General features: G+C 43.8%; 1 protein-coding gene and 1 pseudogene across 1 annotated transcript in view; one reads left to right on the top strand and one right to left on the bottom strand.

The window, feature by feature from the left end:
* The window catches only part of CRADD (CASP2 and RIPK1 domain containing adaptor with death domain), a 192,275-nt gene that overhangs the window by 133,366 nt on the left and 31,434 nt on the right, over positions 1–27,475 (top strand). The gene's annotated exons all lie outside the window — the stretch shown is intronic.
* Positions 12,637–13,332, bottom strand: LOC133248608 (chromobox protein homolog 3-like; annotated as a pseudogene).

The raw sequence follows: 27,475 nt of genomic DNA on the forward strand, positions 1-27,475 counted from the left end.
CTCCCATGGCTCATCACTTTCATCAGATCAGATATTTCTGATCTTCAGATATTTTAAATGGGGGTCCTGCCTCAAGTCTTTGCAGTTCTCTCGCTGGTATGCTGCTAAGTCACTTCAGTCATGTCTGACTCTGTGCGACCCCCTAGACAACAGCCCACCAGGCTCCCCGATCCCTGGGATTCTCCAGGCAAGAACACTGGAGTGGGTTGCCATTTCCTTCTCCAATGCGAGAAAGTGAAAAGTGAAAGTGAAGTCTCTCGGTTGTGTCCGACCCTCAGCGACCCCATGGACTGCAGCCTACCAGGCTCCTCCATCCCTGGGATTTTTCAGGCAGGAGTACTGGAGTGGGTTGCCATTGCCTTCTCCACTCGCTGGTATACAGGCCATTATATAAGACTGACTTCCTCTTGTTACTTAGGCCTTAGCTCAAGTCCCCTCCCCTGGGAGGGTTTCCCTGACCACACTACTTAAAGCATCTGACCCTAGATCACACTCTAGCCCAAAGCCTGTTTTCTTTGAATTTATATATTAATAAAACATGCATATATATTTGTGTATTTGCATACTTACTTTTGCCCCTAAGCTATGAACCCCAGACAGCAGGTTCTGTCTTGTTCAGTACTGGATCTCTAGTACCTAGAACAGTATCTGGAACATACAGAGGCATACTTATTGCATGAATAAACAAACAAATGACTTTAGTTTCTGATTCCCCATCAAAGATCTTGGCCTTCAAGGGCCAATTTAAGCAACCTTATCCTTATTTCTTCCCCCACCCTCCATCATCTGCTCATCTGGATGCTGTGCTTATGTACTGGGTACTTTAGGATCTTCGTAATTTCAGATTCTCTCTGGGGTACCATATGGAAGGGTCTTGTCATGTTTCCCTCTCTCTCAAAAAGACCCCTTCACGATTGCTTGCACCTCTTCTCCAGCAGAATTTGAACTTCACACCCTTCATTAGCAGGGCCAGGACCTTTCCTTCCTCTGAACCAAGAGCCACAGAGCTCCGCTGGCTCCATTCACTCTTTGATCTAAGACACACTTGTTTCTTTTCATCTTTCTCTGCCCATGCTTGTCAATTTGCTCCTCCTTTCCCTTCCCCTCTATGTTTCTCTTTCTGTAGAAAACAGCTCGTCAATTTCTAGTTTACTTAGATCAAATGCTTGAAAGGCCATTTCCCAGGCTTGTCTATATAACTAAAAGCTATGCTCACATTCTAATTTTAATATAATTGTGCAACCTTTTGTAAAATAACTAGAGCAGGGGTAAAGTTATGAATTTGACTATCAGGTCTGACTCAGAGATTTGAGCAAATTCTAGCCTTCTCTAAAGAGGGCGTAAGGAAACTCCTGATCAAAGTGGAATCCTTTCTCATGCCCTAGAGTAGGTCAAGATTTTAAGAATCTTCTGGATGGGGGATAAGTTAGAATCACCAAATTTTGTCTACTTATCTAATGAGTACAGTAATAGCTATTTCTGCTTGATAAAGTGGTTGGGAGGTTAAAGTTTTTTCTTTACTGAAAAATTTTAGGCTCTTTCTCAAAGAATTATAACTTAAGGAAAAACTTTATATAAAGGTAAGCCATTGAGTTTTTGTGTTTTTTTTTCTGCTACAGCTAACAGTTTTGTACTTGACATTCTTTGCAGGGTATAAATAGAAGACTTGTTTTGTCAAGTGGTCTGAATAGTACTTACTCCTTATAAATGTTAAGTATTTACTATTAGATCAGTGAAAACATTTCAATGGGGCTAGACCTTTCCTTGTCAAGGTTGTAATTTTTCTCAGGAGTTTTTATTTGAAGCCCCTGTTTCCTTAGGCCCTAGGGTTAATGGGTCTCTTTGATGTAAGTAGTTTTCATTTTGCTAGTTCAAATCCACCTCTGCCTCTATTAGAGTTCCAGCCCTTCACAAACCTCTCTTCCACCCTTGAGGTTGGCCCCGAGGGCATGTAACGTGCCCTGGTCCCACATCTGTTTCTCGCACCAGCCACTGTCGCATCCCTTGGCACAGCTGCTGCTTCCACCAGGATCAGCCCCTCCTGTCCAATATAAAATTTAGCTCGGAAGCTAGGGAAAATGGAAATGCAATCATCTGAACATCTGGCAGGTCCGATTGCTTTATGAAGGAAGTGACCTTGAAGAAAACACCTTGATGAGTGCCTGAGGAAGAGTAAGAGGCCCCAAAGGCCTGCATTTTGGCAGAGTTTCTCTATAAGAGTCCGGGGGAAGCATTTACTGGTTGTTGAGAGAGTGAGGTGGGTACAGGCAAGAACAAAAGTGAGGGGAAGGTGGAGGAGGGACAGAGCAGCAGCTCAGGGCAGGAGGTCGTGGGCAGGGCTGGGTGGGGAACGCACTGCCACTGTCCTTGTGATCTCCCACGTTTCTGTGAGGTCTCTCCTCTGCCTGTGCCTGCCCAGCTTGGCATGGACTTCAGGGCTGAACTTGGGGATGCAGAGGTTCACAGAACAGTTGATTTAGTACAGGGTGGAGACAACACTGATCAGATCTGGAGCCCAGAAAGTAAAGGGAGCCTGGAGAATATGACCTCACCAAATGTTGAGAACTTTGGGATCCCAGAAGCTATAGAGTTCATGAAAGCTTGAGGTGATTTCCTGAAGGTCAGTGAGAGCCCCAGCTAACACCTGGGGTACATCCAGGTGAAAGTGAAGTCGCTTAGTTGTGTCCGACTCTTTGCGACCCCGTGGACCGTAGCCCACCAGGCTCCTCCATCCATGGGATTCTCCAGGCAAGAATACTGGAGTGGGTTGCCATTTCCTTCTCCAGGGGATCTTCCTGACCCAGGGATCAAACTTAGGTCTCCTCCATTGCAGGCAGATGCTTTAACCTCCTAGCCCAACGTTGGCCAAAGAATTTTACCACTGCAGGTAGGTGGCTCACCTACTAATATTGGATTTTATGTGTTTGGTGTGTTTGTATGTCTGTAATTCTATTAAAATTTTCTTTATTGCACAAAGAACATTATAACAATTCATAACTCTGTACCAAGAACAATATTAAATCAAAAGACAAGGGACACATTCAGCCAAATGTGTCTCGAATGTCTGGCAGAAAGGTCGTCAGGGTGGAGTTGTGTGAATAGAGAGCCCAAAGGAGGCAGTTCATGTCGCTCAGCAGTTCTCGGAGTCCACAAGCCCAGCACCCTGTGAATCAGCTGTTTTTGTTTTTGTTTTTTTCCATTCTAGTAGTCGGAGAAGGCAATGGCACCCCACTCCAGTACTCTTGCCTGGAAAATCCCATGGATGGAGGAGCCTGGTAGGCAGTTCATGGGGTCACTAAGAGTCAGAGACGACTGAGCGACTTCACTTTCACTTTTCACTTTCATGCATTGGAGAAGGAAATGGCAACCCACTCCAGTATTCTTGCCTGGAGAATCCCAGGGACGGGGGAGCCTGGTGGGCTGCCGTCTATGGGGTCGCACAGAGTCAGACATGACTGAAGCGACTTAGCATAGCATAGCATTCCAGTAGCATCTTTTAGACTTTGGGTAATTTATTACAAGAATCAGTAAGGTTTTGTGCAAGACCAGAAACAGTTTTTTCCTGCATCGTGTGAGCCTCAGTTGAAGCATCACCTCCTTTATTAGTCTCATCAAGCTTCCCTGCAACTCCTCATCTATGCTTCTTTCTCATCCCTGATCAGGTAGCACTTTGTTCACTTCTTGGTTTCTACATTCAGCGCATTATTTGTAATTGGTTGCGTGTATCTGTTTTCTAGGAAGTTATACTTATCTTGAAGGCAGGAAACTGTATCTTGTCTGTGTTTTGTGATTCCCTGGAAATGTCTGCTGAATAAATGTCTTGGGAGACATAAGTAAAGGTATACTAGAAGTGTTTTAATTCCCTCTTCACCCTGGAGTAAAGGGTAAGTGAAGAGGTATAGTGAGAAATAAGATTGATGAAGTAAAATAAGAGCTGTGTCAGTCACTGTTCTAAGCATTTTATATATATTCATTCATTCCTTATAACAATCCTATGAGATGGCAGTTATCATCCTTCCCCATTGTATAGGGGTGGAAACGGAGACACAGAGAGATCAAGTGACTTGCTCAAGGTCACACAGCTAGTAGGTAGTGGTTGGGATCTGAACTCCACAGCCTGGACTCTCAACCGTTGTTCTTTCTCTCTAAGGTTGGAGGAGACTGTGAGAGCTCAGGTCCCCAGCATGTGCTAGCCACCAGGTCACAGCTGTTGCTGTTACTGTACTATTACTAAAGAGCTGAACTGAACCAAGTGGCTGACTCCTTGTGCAAACCCTTCCCCGACTTAACACTGGGATAGTGAGGACACGTGAGGCCTAGGACAGCAAGCTGAGGAATGCTGAGGAATTGCTCTCTGTGGCCTTGGGAATGCCAGCCAGCAGCCCACCTGAGGTCTTGTAATCTGGGTGTGTATCCACAGGCGCCCAGCCCTCTGCCAGCCTGCGGAAGAGAAGGGGACTCCAGGAACAGAGTTCTGAGAGCGTAGGTGGGGCCAGGGCCAGGGATGCAGAGGGGCGTGTGCTCCCACCTGTCTGTTTTGGTTTCCTTATCTTAAAATAAACGACTTGGAACTCTATTATTCTTTCTCAACTTGAGGTTTGAGGACCCAGGGAATCCAAAAGTTCTATATGAACTAGCTATTTTTATTTCAGTTCAGTTCAGTCGCTCAGTGGTGTCCGACTCTTTGCGACCCCATGAACTGCAGCACACCAGGCCTCCCTGTCCATCACCAACTCCCGGAGTCCACCCAAACCCATGACCATTGAGTCGGTGATGCCATCCAACCATCTCATCCTCTGTTGTCCCCTTGTCCTCCTGCCCTGAATCTTTCCCAGCATCAGGGTCTTTTCCAATGTGTCAGCTCTTCGCATCAGGTGGCCAAAGTATTGGAGTTTCAGCTTCAGCATCAGTCCTTCCAGTGAACACTCAGGACTGGTCTCCTTTAGGATAGACTAAAAGATTGTGCTGTGTGCTCAGTCGTGTCTGACTCTTTGTGACCCCATGGACTGTCGCCCACCAGGCTCCTCTGTCCGTGGAATTTCCCAGGCAAGAAGACTGGAGTGGGTTGCCATTTCCTCCTCCAAGGGGGATCTTTGTGACCCAGGGATCAAAACCTCATCTCTTGGGTCTCTTGCATTGGCAGGTGGATTCTTTACCACTAGGGCCACCTGAGAAGCCAAATTTAACCGTATTTGGGATCATCTCCTAAGGGACTCCTGCCTCTTGATTTCGGTTTCTTAACTTGCGTTTGTGATGGTGACTGTGCTGGGTGTGTAAAGCAGCCAGATCCAGGCTTTTTGAAATTTATTTTACATCTTAACCCAACACACACATCCATGTGAACATAAACACAACAAAACATTTCCTAAAGTATCATTTACCCTTTTACAAAGGAAGTACCCATTGTTCCTCTCCCTTCCCCAGCTAGTCACGACCTACAGTCTTCAGTTAGAAAGACTACAGGATTCAACAGCAAGCATGTCCAGGCTGCTGTTTTTTTTTTTTTTTTTTTTTTAAGTGGAAAATTTCCACTGAAAGATGTTTACTAGAATAAATCTTCAGTTTTTTAACTGATTTCAGAGATTTCAGTAACTTAAGAAACTGAGTCATTGACTTGAGGTTATGAGAACAAAGCTAAGGTATGAAGTAATGACTGTTTTGTTCTTGATCACTGAGGAAAATACACAGGCAGTTTAATCTGTTTATGTCTGTGAATCAGAATTACAGTTGACTCTTGAACTGTGCAGGTCCACGGATGTGTAGATTTTTTTCAATAAATATGTGATGTACACGTATTGTGGTTGTGGTTGATCGAATCTGCAGATGTGGAACCACTGATGGGAAACCAGATGCAGAGGGGCGAAGGCTAACTATTCAGTTATATGCAGATTTTCGACTGCTTGGAAATCGGGGCTCTTAATCCCCCACCTTGTTCAAGAGTCAACTGTACTTGCCCTCCGCAAAAAAACTAAATCAGAATCTGTTTGCTGTACAGAGTTTTGTAGCAGAGATTAGTAAACTGTTACATCGGAACAGCCGGGGCCCCGGCACCCAGTGCTTTGTGGGGAGATGCAGTGCATGGATGGATCCTGTCTCTGAATATACCGGCTTACCTCAGTCATGAGCACAAGATATGGTCACCAGTGGATAGTGGGGTTTTTTTTTTTTTTCTGTTAAACTTGATTGTTTAATGTTATATATTTTGGAATACATTGTTAAGGTAGGTGTCTCATTTATCTTCTACATTTTTTCACATTTGGGTAATCTTATTCTTGTGGTGGTGGTGAATATAGTCTTCCATTTTCTATAAACTAGTAGTTGGATCTAGAGGTTTGCTTAAACTCAGTCTAAATAGTTCAGGCAGGGACTCTTCATTGGTGGTGCTGTGTGTTCTCATATATATCTCGTCAGTGGGGAAGCATAATTCTAGGCAGTCTTGTTGGTAATGCAGGGAGGAGGCCCACCTCTCCAGCCTGTTCACCTGCCCAGTGCCATTTGTGAGCAAGAGAAAAAATAGCTACTGTATTTGCACCTACCTGGTGGCTCAGATGGTAAAGCATCTGCCTGCGATTTTGGGAGACCCAGGTTCGATCCCTGGGTCAGGAAGATCCTCTGGAGAAGGAAATGGCAACCCACTCCAGTACTCTTGCCTGGAAAATTCCATGGATGGAGGAGCCTGTTGGGCTACAGTCCATGGGGTTGCAAAGAGTTGGACACGACTGAGGGACTTCACTTAATAAGTATGGGGCTTCTCGGGTAGCATAGTGATAAAGAATCTACCTGCCAATGCAGGAGACACAAGTTTGATTCCTGGGTCAGGAAGATCCCCTGGAGGAGGGCATGGCAACCCACTCCAGTATTCTTGCCTGGAAAATTCCATGGACAGAGGATCCTGGCGGGCTATAGTCCATGGGTTTGCAAACAGTCAGACACGACTGAGCACACACACACACACACACACACACACCAAATACATTTTCCCTTAAAGTCATTCCACATCTACCTTTTGGCATGAAGCATCTAAAACCATCCAAAAACTGTAAGTGCCTGCCTTGCCAATAAGCTGTTAGCAAGTCTTAACTCAGGAGATCTGTCTCTCCTGGCATTCTGAGAAGCAGAAGTCTCAGATTACTTCCAGCTGAAGTGGAAAATAAACCAAACAAAATAGAAACTCATAGGCCAAATGATGACCCTACCACCCCCAAAGTTGTACACGTCTTAATCTCCAGGACCTGGGAACGTGTTACCTTATATGGCAAAAGAGACTCTTCAGATGTGATTAAGGGTACTGATTTTGAGATGAAGGGATTATCCTGGATTATCTAGATGGATCCATTCTAATCACATGAAGAAAAGGAAGGCAGAAGAGTGGGTCAGAGAGATGTGACATGAGGATTTGGCCCACTTTGAAGATGAGGGGAAGGGGCCATGAGCCAAAGATTTCAGGATGTCTTTAGAAGCTGGAGAAGGCAAGGAAGCAGAATCCTTCATAGTGCTTCCAAAAAGGAACACAGCCTTGCTGATGCCTTGATTTTAGCTGGTGAGATCCACATCAGACTTCTGCCCTACATAGCTGTAAGATTAAATTGCTAGGTTTGTAGTCATTTGCTGTGGTAGCAATAGAAGACTAATAATACCATTTCATAAGAAACAAACTTTTATCTATCTGTCTATCTGTACAGCACGTACCTTTAAAGGTCTTTAGTGCCTGGTATCGATCCCTGGAAGCTTGGGTGCTTGCTTAACTGCATTTTCACAAGATTGACGTTAATGAGCATGTTCCTACGCAGCTGAAATATATCCAGGCTGTTAAAATGATGTTAGACAGTCAGGAGCAAATGTAAATATTTAGTCTTCACAGGTATTATTGCAAGCATCTCCATATTGGACTTGCAGAGCCAGGTGTAGACCAGAAACATCTGAGAGGAACTTTTCGGTTTTCAGCCCATGTCTGGCAAGCGTTGACATAGCCGGACCATGTGAGATCTGGCTGGAACTAAGGAAGTCCCCAAGGCTCTGGAGAACAATGAAATGTGGCCCTGGATGTCTGCTGGAGTCATGGGGCATTCATCAGGATGAGCTGCTGAATGTTGTGGTCAGGCCCTTGGGCAAGCCACACAATTGAGATTCTGTTTCCTTCTAAATCACCCCCTCCCCCACCTGCTGTTGAAATGTGGCTAGCTGCTTCATCTCTCTGTTAGGGTGTCACCCTTCTAATTCACACCAAGAGAAACAGTTGGAAAATAAAACCTCATGGCCAGGAAGAGGGGAGGAGGAGGGGAGTAAACACATAACTGGAACCAAAAGCTGAAAGATTAATAGATTCAGATTGCGTCTTAGTTTGTCCCTAGACCCTGTCTTTTTTGTGTCTTTGCACTGATTTCCCTGATCCTTAACTTCCCAGAACTCTAAAAGTTGCTTATTAAGCACCTGTCACACAAAGGTGGTGAGAACTAATAAATGGTAGTCATGGATGATGAGTTAGCCAAGTGTAATGACTGTTGCTTTTAAGGTTTCCCAGAATATATATTCAAGTTACTTTTGTTTTAAGGACCATGATGAGTTCAATAAGTCATTTCTGAGTAGGGTACCGGTTATCTTTATGTCCTAAATATTCTTAAAGCTATAGTAATTTCCTTGTTGTAGCTGTAATTCAATTTCTCTGGTGGTTTTGAAACTAATAAGGTGTCCTCGACCCTCTGATGAGCTACTTCTGCTTCTCTTCTGCTCTCTCACCCCTTTACACCTTAGCTGTTCTTGCTGAGAAATGCTGTGAATATAAAGCATACAGTAATTGCTTTATTTTAGTGTTTTGACGTGTAGTGTTTATAAGAGATCAGGGTGAGACTTTCGGGTTGCTAACACTTTCACCATAGAGACCAGATTATTTTTCAAATAGTGGTGAGTGACTGAAGATAGTCATCTGACACTCTCTCCCATCCTAAATGAAATGTAAAATAAATATTTTGCTTAAGTGTTGGGAGTCAGGGAAAGGTGCTGTCTATGTGTCCAAAACCAGAAGGAGTTTTTTTACTAGATGTAGTCTTGCTGGTTCTGGAAAATTCGTTTTCAACTCAACTTTACAAAACAGAAGCATTGTCTTGAGAGAAGTAAATGTAGGTCCGTGGTCTTCAAACTTTTGCTGGATGCCTCATAAAAGGATTTTTTTTTTTTTAAACCATGTACTTCCTTGCATTTTTAACTTGACATCTAAATGTTTTCATCATTTTTTTTAATAGGAGGTAGAAAACATTACACATTTCATAAGTTGAAGGAAGGTGAACATTGATCTTGTATGAAATTAATTGTTGTTAGACATGATTTGGTAAAATAGGTTTTAATGACCTCACTGAATACTGTATTACATCTGTAAAGAAATCAATTAAAAACAAAACTTATATGTAGACCTTGTTCAGAAGATCTGAGGAAATCTAGAGGTTTCAGATTTTTTTTAAAATTGCTGTTACTTTAAAAATAATCCACATCAGTAATTTGTTACCTTTCTGAATTCAGAACTTCCTAGCCTGTCCAAGCTCACCTTTTCAGACCTGTTTACAGGATAGGGGGAGACAGAAAAGCCCAAGGCCTCCCCAGACCAATATTTGGAGTCATGTAAGGCAGCACACCATAGGGAGATTCGAGATACTTGAACAGTATGACTTTTTTTTTTTTTTTCCCCTGTAGAGTAGAAGAAAGAGTATTGCTTATGCTGGAAATCTCTCAGGCAGTTTTAGGAAAAAAAAGTGCAGGTGCAAGTTGAGGATATAGAAATTCACTTTGTAAAACTGTGCCTTAGAAGGTCCATTTAAAGACTTTGAAAACTGCTGGAATAGAAGCTTCTGGGAGAGATCGTGGCCCTGATAGATGCCTTGCAGCCTTGTCTGTTTCTGTTTTGTTTGTATCCTTTTTTTTTTTTTTTTTTAGATTCCACATAAAAGTGATACAGCACAGTATTTGTCTTTCTCTGTCTGACTTACCTCATTTAGTATGATAATCTCTAGCTCCATCCATGTTGCTGCAAATGGCAAAATTTCATTTTCTTTTTATGACTGGTTAGTATTCCACTGTATGTTTATATCTTCCCTGGTAGCTCAGCTGGTAAAGAATACACCTGCAATGCAAGAGACCCCGGTTCGATTCCTGGGTCTGGAAGATCCCCTGGAGAAGGGAACGGCTACCCACTCCAGAACTCTGGCCTGGAGAATTCCACAGACTAGAGAGTCAGTCCATGGGTTCGCAAAGAGTCGGACATGACGGAACGACTTTCACTTTCACTTCAGATATATATATTACACATGCATATATATGTATACACACATGTATGTATACACACACACATATATATGTATATACAGCACATCTTCTTTATTCATACATATGTTGATGGGTACTTAGGTTGCTTCCATGTCTTGGCTATCGTAAATAGTGCTGCTGTGAACACTGGGGTACATGTATCTTTTCGAATTAGAGTTGGACCATGTGCTAACTCTACTTTTAGTTTGTTAAGGACTCTCCATACTGTTCTCCATAGTGGCTGCACTAATTTACATTCCCACCAACAGTGTTAAGTTTCTCCACATCCTCTCCAGCATTTGTTACTTGTAGACTCGATGGTGGCTGCATTTTCTAACTATAAAAAAATGTTCATCACTTAATAGAACCAGCCCTGCAGGAAAATGTACCATGTTTATCCTGTTGCTTTGCATACTGCTTGTGCCCCAGGAAGTGGTTCTGCCTCAGTTGAAGGAACATGGATCTACTGGAAACCACAGTGGGTCAGGGGTGGAGATCTTTGAGCACTTAATCCCATCTTTGCATAAATTAGCTACGTGATCTTGGGGAAATCATTTAAAGCAGGCCATCTCCATTTTCCTTTATCTTAATTGGAGGGACGTGAGCAATCAGACTAGATAATCAGAGTCCCTTCCTTCTGTCATTGTGTAATGACAGAATCTGGAATGCCAGAGCCCTCACTCTGCAGGGCTTGAGTGGTTGCATTTTAAACTGTAAGGTCTAGTTTGTACAACTTACTGTCCTTATCTCTTTACCACTTCATAATCACAGTAAATAGTTTTCATTGTTGAATAAATAGATAATGAGTGAGCCTCTCAGCATAGCTGGTTTTCACATTCCTTCTCCCCTTTTCTATCTAGAGAGTAATATGAATTAAATCCATAGTCCTCCCTTGGCAAATAAAGACATGGGCATAAAATTTCCATGAATTTAGCCTGCTTTCATATCCAACAGTCTCATCTCTTTTGCTCAACTTGTGTCTTCCCTGATTGAAATCTCGCCATTACCACAAGTGGCAGTCAAAGAAATATTCTGCCAACAGCTGAAAAGTTATACACCTTCTTAATAATTTTTTATTTTTATTTTTTAATGGAATATAAAACTATTTATTGACCACTATTCACCAGTATTTACAATGAAGTAAACAATATACAGTTGAATAACATCCTGATTGAAGAAGGTGAAAGTGAAGTTGCTCAGTCGTGTCCGACTCTTTGCAACCCCATGGACTATAGCCTATCAGGCTCCTCCGCCCATGGGATTTTCCAGGCAAGAGTACTGGAGTGGATTGCCATTTGCTTCTCCAGGGGATCTTCCTGAGCCAGGAATCGAACCCGGGTCTCCTGCATTGCAGGCAGACGCTTTACTGTCTGAGCCATCATGCTGATTACTACAAAGTTACTGTTTTTCTTGGCTTCTGCTGAACTAGTAACCCAAAATACTGAGAAAATTGAGCCTTCATGTAAGGAATGGATTGGAGTCAAGTCTGAAAAAACATGCAGGTCAAGCATAGATTAGAAAAGTTTGTTCACTCATTTATTCCTGTAGATCATAAATTGCCAATATTTTAAAACTATCTGATTAGGTTTCCATGAACAAATCTGAGACATCCCATGTATCATAGCCTTTCCGAAATATAGCACAGAGACTTCAAGTTCTTGTAAAACAATGGTTCACCAAAAGGAACCATCAAGTGTCCATTTAACTAAGTTTTGCTTTGCTATATTAAAACATACCAGAATTTTTCTACTTTTTTCATTTGGTTGGGAAGGCTGTTGATAGTGATAAAAATTCTCTTTCCAGGGTTTCTGCATATAAAACTGGATTTATGTGCAGATATGAATGCAGATTCTGATAGGGATGCTTTAAAAAATTACCCAATTTAAACTGCTTAATTTGTCTAATTAATTACAAAATTATTTAATTTGAAAGGTTAAGACTTAAATTTTCAATCTAAGTTGCAGTTATTTCTTACATTGCTCAAAATGATATAATTCCAGAACATGGGCTTATCCATGGTTATGAAAGGCTGCTGTTTAAATATATTTACCAAACAAAAACCACAACAAAAAATTAACTCCCAAACCATTTACATATGTTTTTTATGTATACACATACAAAAAACTTAGAATGGTCCTCAGGCATATATGAGTTAAATGCAAATTTTAAATTCTGATTGAGTAATGACTATGGAGATTTCCTCCAACATTTAGAAGAACTGTTCTCTAATGCTGAAGAAATAATATACCATGGTATCAAATTCTTTCCTGCTGAAGGAAGCAACGCTTTTATTTGTTCAAAGTAACCAGTGCTATAGATGGGGAAAAAAAAAAAAAAAACCAATGTAACTTCTCCAATACTACTACAAAACAAACATATCAAACCTGATTTTCATTAGAATGTAGTTATTTCTTCACACTAAGAAATCAAAAAACCAGGACGCACATTATATATATATATATATATATGGCAATGCAAACAATTATTGAGACTCATCTTCTGGACAAGAATGCCAAGTTAGTCTCTCTTCATTAAAAGCAATTACAATTTGAGGACACTTCATATTTGCCTCTTTTGCCAGCACCAAGTCTGCCTCATCAGAATCTTTCCATTTCATGAGGAACATTAATTCTCCAATGCTGTCTGTGGCACCAATTATTCATTCTGGATCAAGACCTCTGGCAGAACCTCTTGGTTTATCAGCAGCATCTCTTTTCTTCTTTGATTTGCTATCATCAGATTCACTGTCAGACGAAGATTTTCTTTTTTGTTCCATCTTTTTCTTTACCAGCTTTTTGAGAATTAAGAAATGCTTCAGTTAACTCTGGACAATCTAAATTTTCTTCAGGTTCCCAAGTATTGTCTGCATCTGTAGACCCCTTCCACTTGAGGAAGTACTCGGCCTTCCCGTTCACTACACGGTGGTCCGGTACTTTTTCTACTACACATTCTTCAGGTTCTGCCTCTTCAACTTTTTTTACTCCTTCCATTTTGTTTCTTACCCATTTTTTGCAATGTAGTTTTATTGGAGGCCGTTTTTTATTGCACACTTGAAGAGCTATTATTCACCGCCTCTGAGTGGCTCTGGGTCCCGGGTCTGCGGCATTTCCTTAATACAATTTTAAAGAGATGGCCATTAGCAGAGGGTGGTGCTTCTAGGCTCATCCAAATTACTCTGTAAAGCACACTCCCTAAATTAACCAGATTGCATTAATATTATCCATGAGGGCAAGCATCACTCTGCTTCTTAAGCTATTTCGCCAAACTGTACCAAATTGTGCTACCTCTAGAAGTAGGACATTCTGTGCCCTGTTTGAAGGCTGGTGTGACTGATGTAGTTGGAATTGCTGAAAGGAGGAGAGGGGAAGAGAAAGAATTGATACTCTTTAGGGAATTTCACTAGGCTCTTTGCACGTATCAGTATGGCTCATACGTGTGTTATAATATTATCCTCCACCTTCTAGATGGTGGAATGGTCTCCATATCATGCTTCAAGGTCAGGCTATGTAAGTAAACCTAATAGTGAAGATAGGCTGACCATGGTCCCTGCTTTCCCCAGCCATCCCTGCCTATCACTCCTCCCCAACACCTACACTGTATGTTGTGATGATCAGTTACCTGAGGTGCTGGTGTATCTGGATTTCTGCCCTGCTTAAAAATTAGGAATACCTCAGGAGTGCAATGCAAAACTCCCTTGTCTTGAGCTGAAAATGTTAAAACATTTTAAAGTCAATAAATCCCTTAGTTAACTTACAGGTATATTGGAAGGACAGATGCTGAAGCTCCAATACTTTGGCCACCTGATGTGAAGGGCCAACTCATTAGAGAAGACCCTGATGCGGGGAAAGACCCTGATGCTGGGAAAGATTGAAGGCAAAAGGAGAAGGAGGAGGCAGAGGATGAGGTGGTTAGATAGCATCACCAACTCGATGGACATGATTTTGAACAAACTCTGGGAGATAGTGAAGGATGGGGGAGCCTGGTGTGCTGCAGTCCTTGAGGCTGCACAGTCAGACACGACTGAGCGACTGAACAAGAACAACATGAGTCTATGGTAGTCATCTTAAATTGTTTCTGGAAAAAAAAAAACTTACAAGTGGCAGCAAATGACTTTTCCCCCCAGCCCTCCATCCCAAAGCAGCTGGTATTCTCGATCTTTGAAAGAAGCCCTGAAATCAGAAACCTGATGCTGAGGCATTTGGTTAGTGTTTGTATTACTCAAAGTGTGTGTGTGTGTGTGTGTGTGTGTGTGTGTGTGTGTTTAATGGAGTGTTACTGCAGTTTAATGTCTTTGCCTTCAACTGGAGCTGTAGTGTATTGAGATACTGAGGTGGGGCTACTTCTAATACCTGCCTGTTCACAAGGCCTGTAACCCCTCCCCGGAGCTGTGGCAGAGGAGGAGGAGAGAATGATTCTAGGGGGAGAGTTATAAGGCTTGTGCAACAGGATATTTTCCTGGTGTCTGGTTTTAAACTCAGGACAGGAACATTAACTCACAGAGTAAGGATTGGCAACACACTCTCACACCATTAAAGGACCCTGATTTGGCTGAGTGTTTGGTTCGCATAGTACAAGATCACTGCCTTTAAAGCCAGACCAACCCAAATTTGAATTCTGGCATTAGCCATTACTCTTTTGCATAACTTTGGACAAATTATTTAATCTCTTGGAATCTCAGTTTTCTCATCTGACAGGTATACATACACTGAGGGGTAGCTAAAAGATTAAGAAATAAGAAAACAGAATAGCACTTTGCAAGACAGTTTGGCAAATTCTTAAAAAGATAAACATAATCTTACCACATGATCCAGAAGTCCTGCTCTGAGGTTCTGCCTAAATAGTTGAAAACTTATGTCCACACAAAAAGCTACACACAAATGTTTATAGTAGCTTTATTCATAATCGCCAAAATTGGAAGCGACCAAGATGCCCTTTGGTAATTGAATGGATAAACAAACCGGTACATCCATGTGATGGAATACCATTCAGCAATAAAAACGGATTGAACTATCAAGTCATGAAAAGACTCGGAGGAGCTTTAAATGCTTATTAGTCAGTGGAGGAAGGTAGTCTGAAAAGGATCCATACTGTATGATGCTAATAACATATGACATATTGGAAAAGGTAAACCTTTGGAGACCATTAAAAGATTGCTGGTTGCCTGGAGTTTGGGCAGAGGGGCTGAGGAATGAATACAGGAAATAGAGAGTTTTCAAAACAGTGGAAGTAGCTTGTGTGAGGTAACGGTGGACACACGGCACACGTGTTTACCAAAGCCCTGTGGATGTACAATACGAAGTGTGAGCCCTAGTGTAAGCTTTCTTTTTTAAGATCAAACAAGACAATGTATGTGAATTGGCTAACCTACTAACGAGTGCATGTTAAACTCTAATAAATGATAGATTTTATTTATAATTTTTATTCTTACTCTAATTTCTAATAATGTCATGTAGACATTGTTTGTGTTAGATATATCCGTTTTAATTAAAAGTGGTATTTAAAAATCCAGCTGTTTACCAAATGAGAATTACTTGTCCTTTATAACCGTTTTCTCTTCTGCTGTCTGTCGTGTGCAAAGTGGATAACTTGTTTCCGGGCCCAGGGAAAGCAACCTCTGGCTCAGACTTGAGTTTTACTCCAGTCTGTGATTTACAGTTGGTGTAAAATTTGTGAGTGGAGTTTGTTAGTTATAATGCAATTGCAGTACAAGGCATCTTGAATTGATTTTTGTCATATCCTGTATTGTTATGTAAAGTGCTAACTTTAATCAGGAATTGTTTCAATACAATCTCCTTACTTGTCCTGAATGCAGTTTCTCTTCTTTTGTATAAGCTTTTTTGTATGGTTCAAATTAGTGTGGGAAGAATAGTAGGCAGGAAATATAAATTTAAGCATGTTAAATCAGGTTTAATGATTTAAGCATGACACATGTTAAATCATAAAAGAATTATATCACAAAGCATTAAAATGGTGCGTAGAGAACTTTGCCAACATCTGATAGAGTTGTAGGGATTGTATAAGAACAAACACCTATTCTGTACCTGGAGATCAAGTGTCAGAGTCCCTTTCCTTTTTTCACTGGATGCTAGGAATCTAACCTTGCAAAAATGTCCCCAGTGGCCAAGTCCCACAGAACTTGGATCCAGCGAGACACTGCAGAAGTTGTCGAGCAATGCAGTAGTCTTTGGGCTTTTACAAAGCAGCAACAATTAAATGTGACTTTTATCTCCTTATGCACTTTTCTGTGCCTAAATTTGGTATCTCCTCCTGCATTCACGTTGTCCACCCCATTAGAGAAATTGAAAAGACCAGTATCGTTGGTTTCTTTTGTCTCATCCCTATTACTATTTTAGGCTGAGGTCTCTGGTTTACCTACTGGGGTCTGTATGACATTATCTCAGAGCTGAAGGGTCTCAGTGATGCAGATGCCAGGAACAAGGGGAACTTGCTGGCATGGTGTGGGCTTCTCTTGGGTTCTGTGGATGTTGGGGAACCACTGGCCTGAGGAAGAGGATGGAGCTGAGCTAGGGAAGGGGGCAGAATGAGCTTAGAGCTCCCCAGGAAAGGGGAAGAATATATGCTTGAAAAAAAAAGCTGTTTCTGGGGTATCTGAGAGCAGGTTGAAGTCTAAGGCAAGCCGGAAACACCTTTTACCCGACTTGCTGAGGGTGTTGCGAAAAAAAAAAGTTGATCTGGAGCCAGAGGATATTGCCTGCAGACCAAATGCTGAAATGGAGGGGCACGGACAGGTAGGGGGAAGCAGGGGCAATAGCCAAGGTGATTGTCAGAGCCTGCTGCTCAGGCAGGGTTCCGCCGCTGCCTGCCGATTCTCTGGTGGGGCAATGCCAGCAACGAAGCACAGACCAGACTTGGTGCTGGCTGTAGGCATATTGTTTTCCCATAGCTGCTGTGGTTCAAACAGGATCTGGTGTCTTGTCATGAACAGATTGTTCCCACTGAGCACAAACACTCTTCTGTGAGCAGGGCCAGCGGATCTTCTGAGGAACTAGATGGAGTCCCCATTCCAAGATGAGCAGTTAGCGGGTTGGGGGAGATGGAGAAAAGCCGACTTTACCTTCTGTTTGTGTAAGTTTTGAATGAACTGGGTAGAATCCACATTCCCACCCCCGCCCCCAAAGTAAGTGAGGTTCTAGTGGGGTTACCCAGCAGGACTGCAGTTTGACTGCAGCTTAACTTGTTTGAAGGATCTGAGGGAGAGATTTAATCTACTCACATCGTGAATCCTAGAATCACACGTAAGCAGCCATGAAAGAAAACACTGCCATGGGACACAGTGTTGTAACCACTGCAATTTCTACTGTGGTGTCCTAGAAACTTTTGAGTACGCAGAGGAAACAAGCCTGAAACACGGGCCTGGCAGCCTGGAGGCCTGGCCTCTCCAGCCCAGCCTGCCTCAGAGTCTCTGAGCCGCTTTTGTCCAGTGGGAATGTGGGCAAAAATGTCTCAGAGGACAAGCCTTTCTAATAGATTGAAACGTGACTGAACCAACAGTGATCAGCAATATAAATGTGAAACCTCAGCTCTTGATTCCCTTTGTTCTGTTGTAGCGTATATATGCAACTGTCTTGAAAATAGACCATCTTTTCAAAACTTTACTGTATATGTGCTCTCACATCTTATTCAAATTATGCCCGTAATTAAAAAGTTTTGCCCATCAGGGATTCTCTTCTGTGGTTGGCATCACACCCTGGGGTGCTTTTAGCATCCTGTGGGAGTGTATTTATTTTTTATTTTATTTATGTGGCTGCATCAGGCTTTAGTTGCAGCAGCAAGATTTTTGTTGCAGCGCACGGGCTTCTCTCTAGTGGCACACAGGCTTAGCTGTCCCCTGGCACATGGGATCTTAGTTCCCCAGCCAGGCATTGAATCCATGCCCCTGCATTGGAAGGTGGATTCTTAACCATTGGACCACCAGGGAGTCCATGGGAGTGTTTTCAGATGCCACAGTGATCAGGGGTGGGATGCTAGTGATATCTGATGGGCAGGGGCAGAGCTGCTGTGTAATACTCTGGACAGTTCTGCAGAGAGGAGAATGGTCCCACAACCCTCATGACTTCCATATGTTCTGCCAGGTTTTCAAAGAATCCAACTTTGTTTTACACGTTAATGTTTAGCAGTTTTCATGTTTAAAGATATACACAGAATTCTCCAGGAATATATATAAGCAGAGGTAAGATTGTACTCTGTTTTGCTCAGAGCTTTACGGAGTTATTCACCATTTCAGAAAAATCATCTCACCATTAGCAAACACTGAAAGTGTTTGCGTCACCGGAACAGCACACCCGTACCGTCTACATTGTAGCTGTCACATCTGTGGTGATTCTGTAGGTGTGTGAATCTGAAGTTTCATTGCACTTTAGAGCAGTTATGTAGAGTATTTATATATTGAAATACATATTATTTTATAGAAGTTATGCTATTTCATTTCTCATTTGTATTACAGTTTGCACATTAATTTTAAAACATGTATAGGTAGGTTACATTATTTTATATCAGATTAGCAAATAACAGAATTGTAAAATGTTGGATTGTAAAAATTGGATTGTAACTGATTGAATTGAAAACCACTGGACCAGAGGGTTCTCAAGTCCCTTTTTGCTTTAAAATTCCTTTAACCTATCAGGTTACTTAGTCTGATGCCTTCATTTTTACAGGTGGGTGATGCTGGGAGGGATTGGGGGCAGGAGGAAAATGGGACGACAGAGGATGAGATGGCTGGATGGCATCACCGACTCGATGGACATGAGTTTGAGTGAACTCCGGGAGATGGTGATGGACAGGGAGGCCTGGCATGCTGCGATTCATGGGGTCACAAAGAGTCGGACACGACTGAGCGACTGAACTGAACTGAACTAAGTCTTTCATGCATTGCATTCAGCCAATTTCTATTGACTACCTCCTCAAGGTGTGGATACACAGTGGACAAAAATCGGATCCCTGTCTTCAAGCAATCTTCAGCTTGGCAGCCAAGATAAGATATATGCCAAGAAATAAAAAATAGAAAACCCCAGGGCTTGTTAGCAGCTCAGCTGCATCTAGAACCCACCATTGCTTTGAAGACTGGTTCATTTTTTATGTGTGGTACTCCCTGGGCCTGAGGTGGGGCCTGGCATTCTGAGGCTAGAAATGTTTCTGTCTATCTGTGATCATTGGAGAGGAGTAGACTGGGAGGAATATACCGCCAGCCAAAAGAAAACGATTTTAGTTTACTCTCTCCTTTTTCCCTGCAGAATAACAGAAGCCTAGGAGTGGCTAGTTAGCTTCCCACTGCTCACTCAGGTGAAGGGTTAGTTAGGACTAAGCCTGAGAATGGCAGCAGTGAGAGGGCAAAGAGCACAGAAAGCAGATTCCACAGCTTTATCCTCTGCTGCTGCTGCTGCTAAGTCACTTCAGTTGTGTCCAACTCTGTGCGACCCCATAGACGGCAGCCCACCAGGCTTCCCGTCCCTGGGATTCTCCAGGCAAGAACACCGGAGTGGGTTGCCATTTCCTTCTCCAGTGCATAAAAGTGAAAAGTCAAAGTGAAGTCGCTCAGGCGTGTCCGACTCTAGCAACCCCATGGACTGCAGCCTATCAGGCTCTTCCGTCCATGGGATTCTCCAGGCAAAAGTACTGGAGTGGGATGCCACTGCCTTCTCCCTTTATCCTCTGACGGAAATATAATGCAAGCTACACTGTGAACACCTGTGGAATTTACATTTTCTAGTATAAAAGTAAAAGCGTTAGTCATTCAGCCATGACGGACTTTTTGCGACCCCGTAGACTGTAGCCCACCAGGTTCCTCTGTCCATGGAATTCTCCAGGTAAGAATACTGGAGTGGGTTGCCATTCCCTTCTCCAGAGGATCTTCCCAAACCAAGGATTGAACCCAGGTCTCCTGCATTGCAGGCAGATTCTTTACTGTCTGTTACATTTTAAAAAGTAAAAAGAACATGTGAAAAAGAACATGTGAAATTGATGTATTTAACCCAGTATGTCCAAAGTACAATTATCATTTCAACCTGGAAGGAATAGCAAACAATTTTTAATGAGGTATTTTACGCTTGTTTTCCACACCTAAGTCTTCAGAATCTGGTGTGAGCTTCGTACTTGCAGCACACTTCAGTGTGTGTCAGGCTCTTTCTTTAAGTGCTCAGCAGCCACATGTGGCTAGTGACTACCACACTGGATCAGTTCAGTTCAGTTCAGTCGCTCAGTCGTGTCCAACTCTTTGCAACCCCATGAATCGCAGCACACTAGGCTCCCTGTCCATCACCAACTCCCGGAGTTCACTCAAACTCATGTCCGTCAAGTTGGTGATGCCATCCAGCCATCTCATCCTCTGTCGTCCCCTTCTCCTCCTGCCCTTAATCTTTCCCAGCATGAGTCTTTTCCAATGAGTCAACTCTTCGCATGAGGTGGCCAAAGTACTGGAATTTCAGCTTCAGCATCATTCCTTCCAAAGAACACCCAAGACTGATCTCCTTTAGAATGGACTGGTTGGGTCTCCTTGCAGTCCATGGGACTCTCAAGAGTCTTCTCCAACACCACAGTTCGAAAGCACCATACTGGATAGCACAACTATATAGGAAAAGGACTTTTTAGCCCTTTTTCTGCCTTCATCCTGTTCCCCTATCTAGGCACTCCATCAGAACTGCTCTCATTATTAGCAGTGACTCTTCATCTAGAGGACACTCCCATCCCTGTGAGATGACAGTGGACAGAGAATGGGGGTACAGGTACTGTTACGCACCCACTCTCTGGACAAGAATCAAAGGCTCTGAAGATACAGGCAGTTCCCGCCAAGTCTTACCTGCCCAGTTTAGTGTGCTGGGGTGACGTCTCCAGAAGGGACAACTGCTGATTTGGAATGAGAGATCTGGATTTGGAGAAGTGACCAGGAAATTCAAGGATTCAGTACAATAGAACTTTACAATAGAATTTCACAAATTTACTACTTTTTAAGTTACGTCTTTTTCCTTCTCATTCTGTCTTCATCTGTTCATTTAGCTCCTTTTGGAAATCACATGCCAAGGGTATTGGGCCAGGTGACTTCCCAGGGACCCTCCCTGTCCATGTTACTGTCTCCTCAGGTGGAGGGCAGCCCAGCAGAACCTGGGACCTGGTCCTTCAAGGGACTGCAACCTCTGACCAGGTCTCCCCAACAGTGGCTCTGAGGTATTTGAAATATGTTTTCAAAATGCCTGGGAGCTGTGTTCAGGGGTGTGTGGGTGGTGGGTGGGTGGGGGCAGAGAATGTGGAGGCTGACTGGACCAAGTGCTTTACGTATTATATATCACTGTGCTGAATGGGCAGGATGATCATTTGAAGCAGGTCCTAGATTTATCCTCATCCTACAAGAGGCAACGGAGGGAGAAAACGTGGAGTAACTTGCTCTAGGTCCCAGTAGCTATGATCATCCCATTCTTTATGGTTGGCTGGCAGAATTTTCTTTCTTGGCAGTAAGCTGCCTGCTAAGTCACTTCAGTCGTGTCTGACTCTGTGTGACCCCAGGGACGGAAGCCCACCAGGCTCCCCCGTCCTTGGGATTCTCCAGGTTGCCATTTCCTTCTCCAATGAATGAAAGTGAATAGTGAAAGTGAAGTCGCTCAGTCGTGTCCGACTCTTAGCGACCTCATGGACTGCAGCCTACCAGGCTCCTTCATCCATGGGATTTTCCAGGCAAGAGTACTGGAGTGGGGTGCCAAGCTGCCAGCCCCTTCTTATTCATTTTTCTTTTTCCATGACATCTTCTTTTCCTCCACACTAACTCACCTCTTTACCACAGAGGTGCTTTAGGTAAGATCTCATCATAAAACAAGTTGAGGGCTTCTAACCCCCTGTCTGTGGCCTTCAGACGGTCATTCCCCTTGATGGCTCAGATTCCCTCTTCAGGAGACTCAGTCTGGGGACATGTGACATTAAGCTTAGATGAGGTCATTATTCAGCCAGTCAGGGATCCATTTTGCCTGTCATCTCATGGGATCCAGAGCAGGGAGCGGCTGCTACCACCTTAGCCTTTCATTGGAAGAAAATCTGCTTCCCAAGACCAGAGGGCACTGTGTGGCCACTTGGCAGGCCTTGCCCATGGATAGTGCCTTGCCAAGATGCCCCTTCTCCAGGCCTGGACCTCAGCTTCACAGACCAAGGGATTCCTGGACCAGAGCAGAGCAGTCTTGGAAAGAAGATGGAGAAACTGATTCATGAGAACCAATCTTAGAGACTGGTGGAGAAGTCACAATGCCCATTCATTAATATGTTGGAAAGAATTTTTCCTAAGCAAACACAGATATTCACGTTTGCAGGTTACCGTATTTTTCTCCCTGCAGAAAACCTTGTGTGAGGAGCCAGACTTTTATCAGAAGGTTGTGTTAACACACCTGGAATCAGAACTAGGAGAGCTATGAGGTTATTATTGGAAAAGTAAGTATTTGTAGCTGAAGAGAACATGGTACAAAAGGATGCTTAGTGATAAAGCTCACCTAGGCCTCCCCTGACCCTTGCTCCTTAGCCCCTTCCCCAGAGGCAACCCTTATTAATAATGAACTTCTTCCACATGTTGGATTGTCTGAGGCCTCCATTTCCTGAGCAGGGAAGTTCCTGCTGTACCGGCCAGGTGCCTTATATCTTCTAGTTAGGCTACCTTCCTGGATCAGCTTTTACTTACTAGTGGATGGCAGACGGGAGGTACATGAGCAGTGGGAGTGACAGAGGCAGTCGGGAGGAGAGGTGCGCAGGAAGCTGCTGAGTTAAAAGGATCTGCATTCTCTAGAGGGGAGGATCCGGAGGAGGGGTGTGGAGTGACCCAGGAGCTTCCCAGTGACACTAGAAAGGAGTGCTCCCAGGCCCCTGGCAGGGAGCAGATGCCAGGTCCCTGGTAGAGTATTCCCTGACCCTTCCTGGGCCCTGGGGAACAGAATGGGGGGAACTCTGCCCCAACTGTCTTGAAGGGACAGCACCTGCCCCAGAACAATAGCCCCAAAGAGACAGAGCAAGATGAAAAGCACTGTGAGAGGTGCCCCATCCCCACTGCCCCCTCCCAGCCCCAGAGCAGCCACGCCATTCAAGGTCAGTCATATCTTATGGTGCAAAAAGGCGCCTTCCAGCTTCCACACTGTGACCTGGAGACAACGCGGGAGAACGTCTGTAGCAAGAAGGCACAATTAGCCGATTCATTACGCTGACATTTCTAGCCACAAAATAAGGCCTTTCCCCTTAATTAGGGTTGTGACAGATAAAAGCGTATTCCCAGCCGACTTCTGTTATTCACGCGGGCAGGCCTATTATCCCTGCTTGGTCTGGCCTTGTCTGTATATGAGGGCTTGCTCTGTGTGTGCGCTCTTGGCAGCTTTGTAAAGGATTCAGAGGGAATAAACACAGGGCCTGCTTCCTGCCCTGCATCCAGAAGAGAAGACACATTCATACATATGGTCTGAGCCAGCAAACCGTGGTGCTTCAAAAGCAGGAAAAGAGCTAATCAGGGGGTGGGGGGTGTCTAAGACCAGTTCATGTGAGGAAAATAAAGCTAATGGGGGATCTAGAAGCCAGTTCAAGTGAGGAACCAAAGGTGGTTAGAGTGGAAGAGGGGAACTAAAAGGTGCCATGAACATCATCTCCGATCTTCGAAAAGGTGGTGGAATATAGTGATGGTGACTAAAAGCCAGATTATTGTTGTTGTTTAGTTGGTAAGTCATGTCCGACTCTTTTGCGACCCTGTGGACTGTAGCCCCCCAGGCTCCTCTGTCCATTGGGATTTCCCAGACAAGAATACTGAGGTGGGTTGCCATTCCCTTCTCCAGGGGATCTTCCCCACCAAGGAATCAAACCCGTATCTCCTGCTTGGCAGGTGGAGTCTTTACCACTGAGCCACCAGGGAAGCCAAAACCCAGATTGCCCAAGTTTAAATTCTGGTTAAGGCACTTTAAGACCTGTATAACCATGGGCAAGTGACTTCACCTCTCTGTGCCTCAGTCTCCTCATTTAAGAAAGTGAAGATGATGTGATGCCTATCACGTAGGGCTCTTGTGCGGCCTGAGCAGGTCACAGCATGGTGAGCTCTTGTAACAGTGCCTGACAAGGTAAGCACTGCAAGTATTTGCTACTATACATAAGACAGGGAGCAGAAAGTTGATTGCACCAGAAAACCAAAGTAGAATCAGGGATGGAAAATCTACCTTAATATATAGACTAGCTTATTTTATTGTTAGAGTTACCCAATAAGGGGCTTGGAAAAATAATAAGCAAAGACAGCGCTAGAGTCCAGATGGATTTATTCTCCAGTCCAGACCCATTTGAGTTCTTCGTGTCTAGACATCCTGACGTTTCCATTTGGATATCTTCTAGGCGTCTCACATTTAACATGTTCAGAACTCATCTGGGTCCTGCTTCCACCTGTTTCCACCCTCAGTCTTCTCCATTTCAGTGCTGGCAGTGGCAATACCAGCCACCCGGTCACCCAAGGTAGAAGTTTGACAGTCAGTCATCTTTGACTCCTCCGTCTACCTCGTCCCCAGAGTCAGTAACCCAGAGTTGTCCATTCTGCCTCTTCAGTATCCCTGGTGTCCATCTCCTTTTCTCCTTAGTCATGGCCTCTCTTCTAGTCCAAGAAATGATCACCCCTCCCTTGCAGTAACTCACTAACTGGCCTTTTGCTCTTACCTGTGCCCCGAAGCCAGAAAGCCTACAGGGCACCTTGGTGTACAAAAGTACACTGCCCGTATGAAGAGAGGCAGCCCTGGCCAGGCCTTGGGGAGCAGACTGGGGCCAGATTTCACCCCTCACTTATCTGCTTGGCCAGCACCCTTGTGCTTCAGCACCTGCTCAACCATGTGCAGTGGTCCTTCTTCCCAAATGATTTTTCCAACAGCAGTTGGAGTGGTTTTATTAAAATGTAAATTGGATCATGCCACACTTCTCTGTAACATTACCCCATCCACAGTCCTTCATGGGCTTCCCTGGTGGCTCAGCTGGTAAGGAATCTGCCTGTGATGCGGTATACCTGGGTTGGATCCCTGGGTTGGGAAGATCCCCTGGAGAAGGGAAAGGCTACCCACTCCAGTATTCTGGCCTGGAGAATTCCACGGACTGTATAGTCCATGGGGTCTCAAAGAGTCAGACATGGCTGAGTGACTTTCACTTTCACTTGCACAGTCCTTCATGGCTTTCTGTTGCCCTTGAGCTGTGAATCAGATCCAAGCTCCATCCTATCATTTATCAGATCAGATCAGATCAGATCAGTCGCTCAGTCATGTCCAACTCTTTGCGACCCTGTGAATCACAGCACGCCAGGCCTCTCTGTCCATCACCAACTCCCGGAGTTCACTCAGACTCATGTCCATCAAGTCATTGATGCCATCCAGCCATCTCATCCTCTGTCGTCCCCTTCTTCTCTTGCCCCCAATCCTTCCCAGCATCAGAGTCTTTTCCAATGAGTCAACTCTTCACATGAGGTGGCCAAAGTACTGGAGTTTCAGCTTTAGCATCATTCCTTCCAAAGAAATCCCAGGGCTGATCTCCTTTAGAATGGACTGGTTGGATCTCCTTGCAGTCCAAGGGACTCTCAAGAGTCTTCTCCAACACCACAGTTCAAATGCATCAATTCTTCGGCGCTCAGCCTACTTCACAGTCCAACTCTCACATCCATACATGACCACAGGAAAAACCATAGCCTTGACTAGACAAACCTTTGTTGGCAAAGTAATGTCTCTGCTTTTGAATATGCTATCTAGTTTGGTCATAACTTTCCTTCCAAGGAGTAAGCGTCTTTTAATTTCATGGCTGCAGTCACGATCTGCAGTGATTTTGAAGCCCAGAAAAATAAAGTCTGACACTGTTTCCCCATCTATTTCCCATGAAGTGATGGGACCGGATGCCATGATCTTTGTTTTCTGAATGTTGAGTTTTAAGCCAACTTTTTCACTCTCCACTTTCACCTTCATCAAGAGGCTTTTTAGTTCCTCTTCACTTTCTGCCATAAGGGTGGTGTCATCTGCATAGCTGAGGTTATTGATATTTCTCCCAGCAATCTTGATTCCAGCTTGTGTTTCTTCCAGTCCAGCGTTTCTCATGATGTACTCTGCATATAAGTTAAATAAACAGGGTGACAATATACAGCTTTGACGTACTCCTTTTCCTATTCAGAACCAGTCTGTTGTTCCATGTTCAGTTCTAACTGTTGCTTCCTGACCTGCATACAAATTTCTCAAGAGGCAGATCAGGTGGTCTGGTATTCCCATCTCTTTCAGAGTTTTCCACAGTTGATTGTGATATATTAATATCCATCATATTAATGTATTAATTATATTAATAGCCATTAATCAGGTTGGAGTGCCGAGGCCATAGACTGAACACCTAGGGGCATTCACATTTTATTTGGCTCACGCAGCGTTTTAAAAAATTTTTAAAATCAGTTGACACTATTTCAAATTGAGATTCCACTTAGAATATAGATTCTTGGCTTCTCTTGGAAGATTAGAAAATGTGGAGTTGAAGGACCCTCTTCCTCCCACTTGGCTGGTGCTGAGTGGTGACACTTGGCTTGTGCTGAGTGGCGGCTGTTTCCCCCAGCTGGGGTGCAGGCGTTCCGGTTTTCCCCAGTCCCCACTGCTCCATGGTTTATCCTTTATTTCCTGCAAGTAATCTGCTAGGCCCCAGTAAATGTCTGCCTTTGCAGCCTCTAAGCTTGATCAACCCCTTCACTTTACGGTGAGGAAGCTGAGGTTAGAAAGGTGGCATTTTAGTCTCCAGGTCTAGTGCTGGGTCATGAAACATGTCATGACTTCTGCCCTGTCTGCTGAATCACAACTGCCTCTCAGTTACTGAAGGAAAGGAAACACACCGTGCAACCTGGTTAATTATTCTTCCTGCTGTGCTTGCTAGCCAACATGCCCTTCTGTTATCTTGCTTATATCTGTGACCACATGAAAATTAGAACACTTGGTCTAGAAGATTGGGATGTTGTTCTGTGAATATCACCCATTTGGCATGAGAGTCTAGCTAAAATAGGAAAAAAGGAGAAATGGGGGAGGACTGGAAATGACAGGAAAAATAAAATCTTTTGAGAGGGGGCACAGTCTTCTCCTTGTGGTGTTACAGAAAGGTGGGGGGCTGGCTGGATCACCACCTCTTCAGGGATGTGGAACTTGAGATGCAGATGGCAGTGAGTCAGGGGCAGAAAAAGGAC

Source organism: Bos javanicus, chromosome 5 (genome assembly GCF_032452875.1).
Source record: "Bos javanicus breed banteng chromosome 5, ARS-OSU_banteng_1.0, whole genome shotgun sequence".
Classification (NCBI taxonomy): Eukaryota; Metazoa; Chordata; class Mammalia; order Artiodactyla; family Bovidae; genus Bos; species Bos javanicus.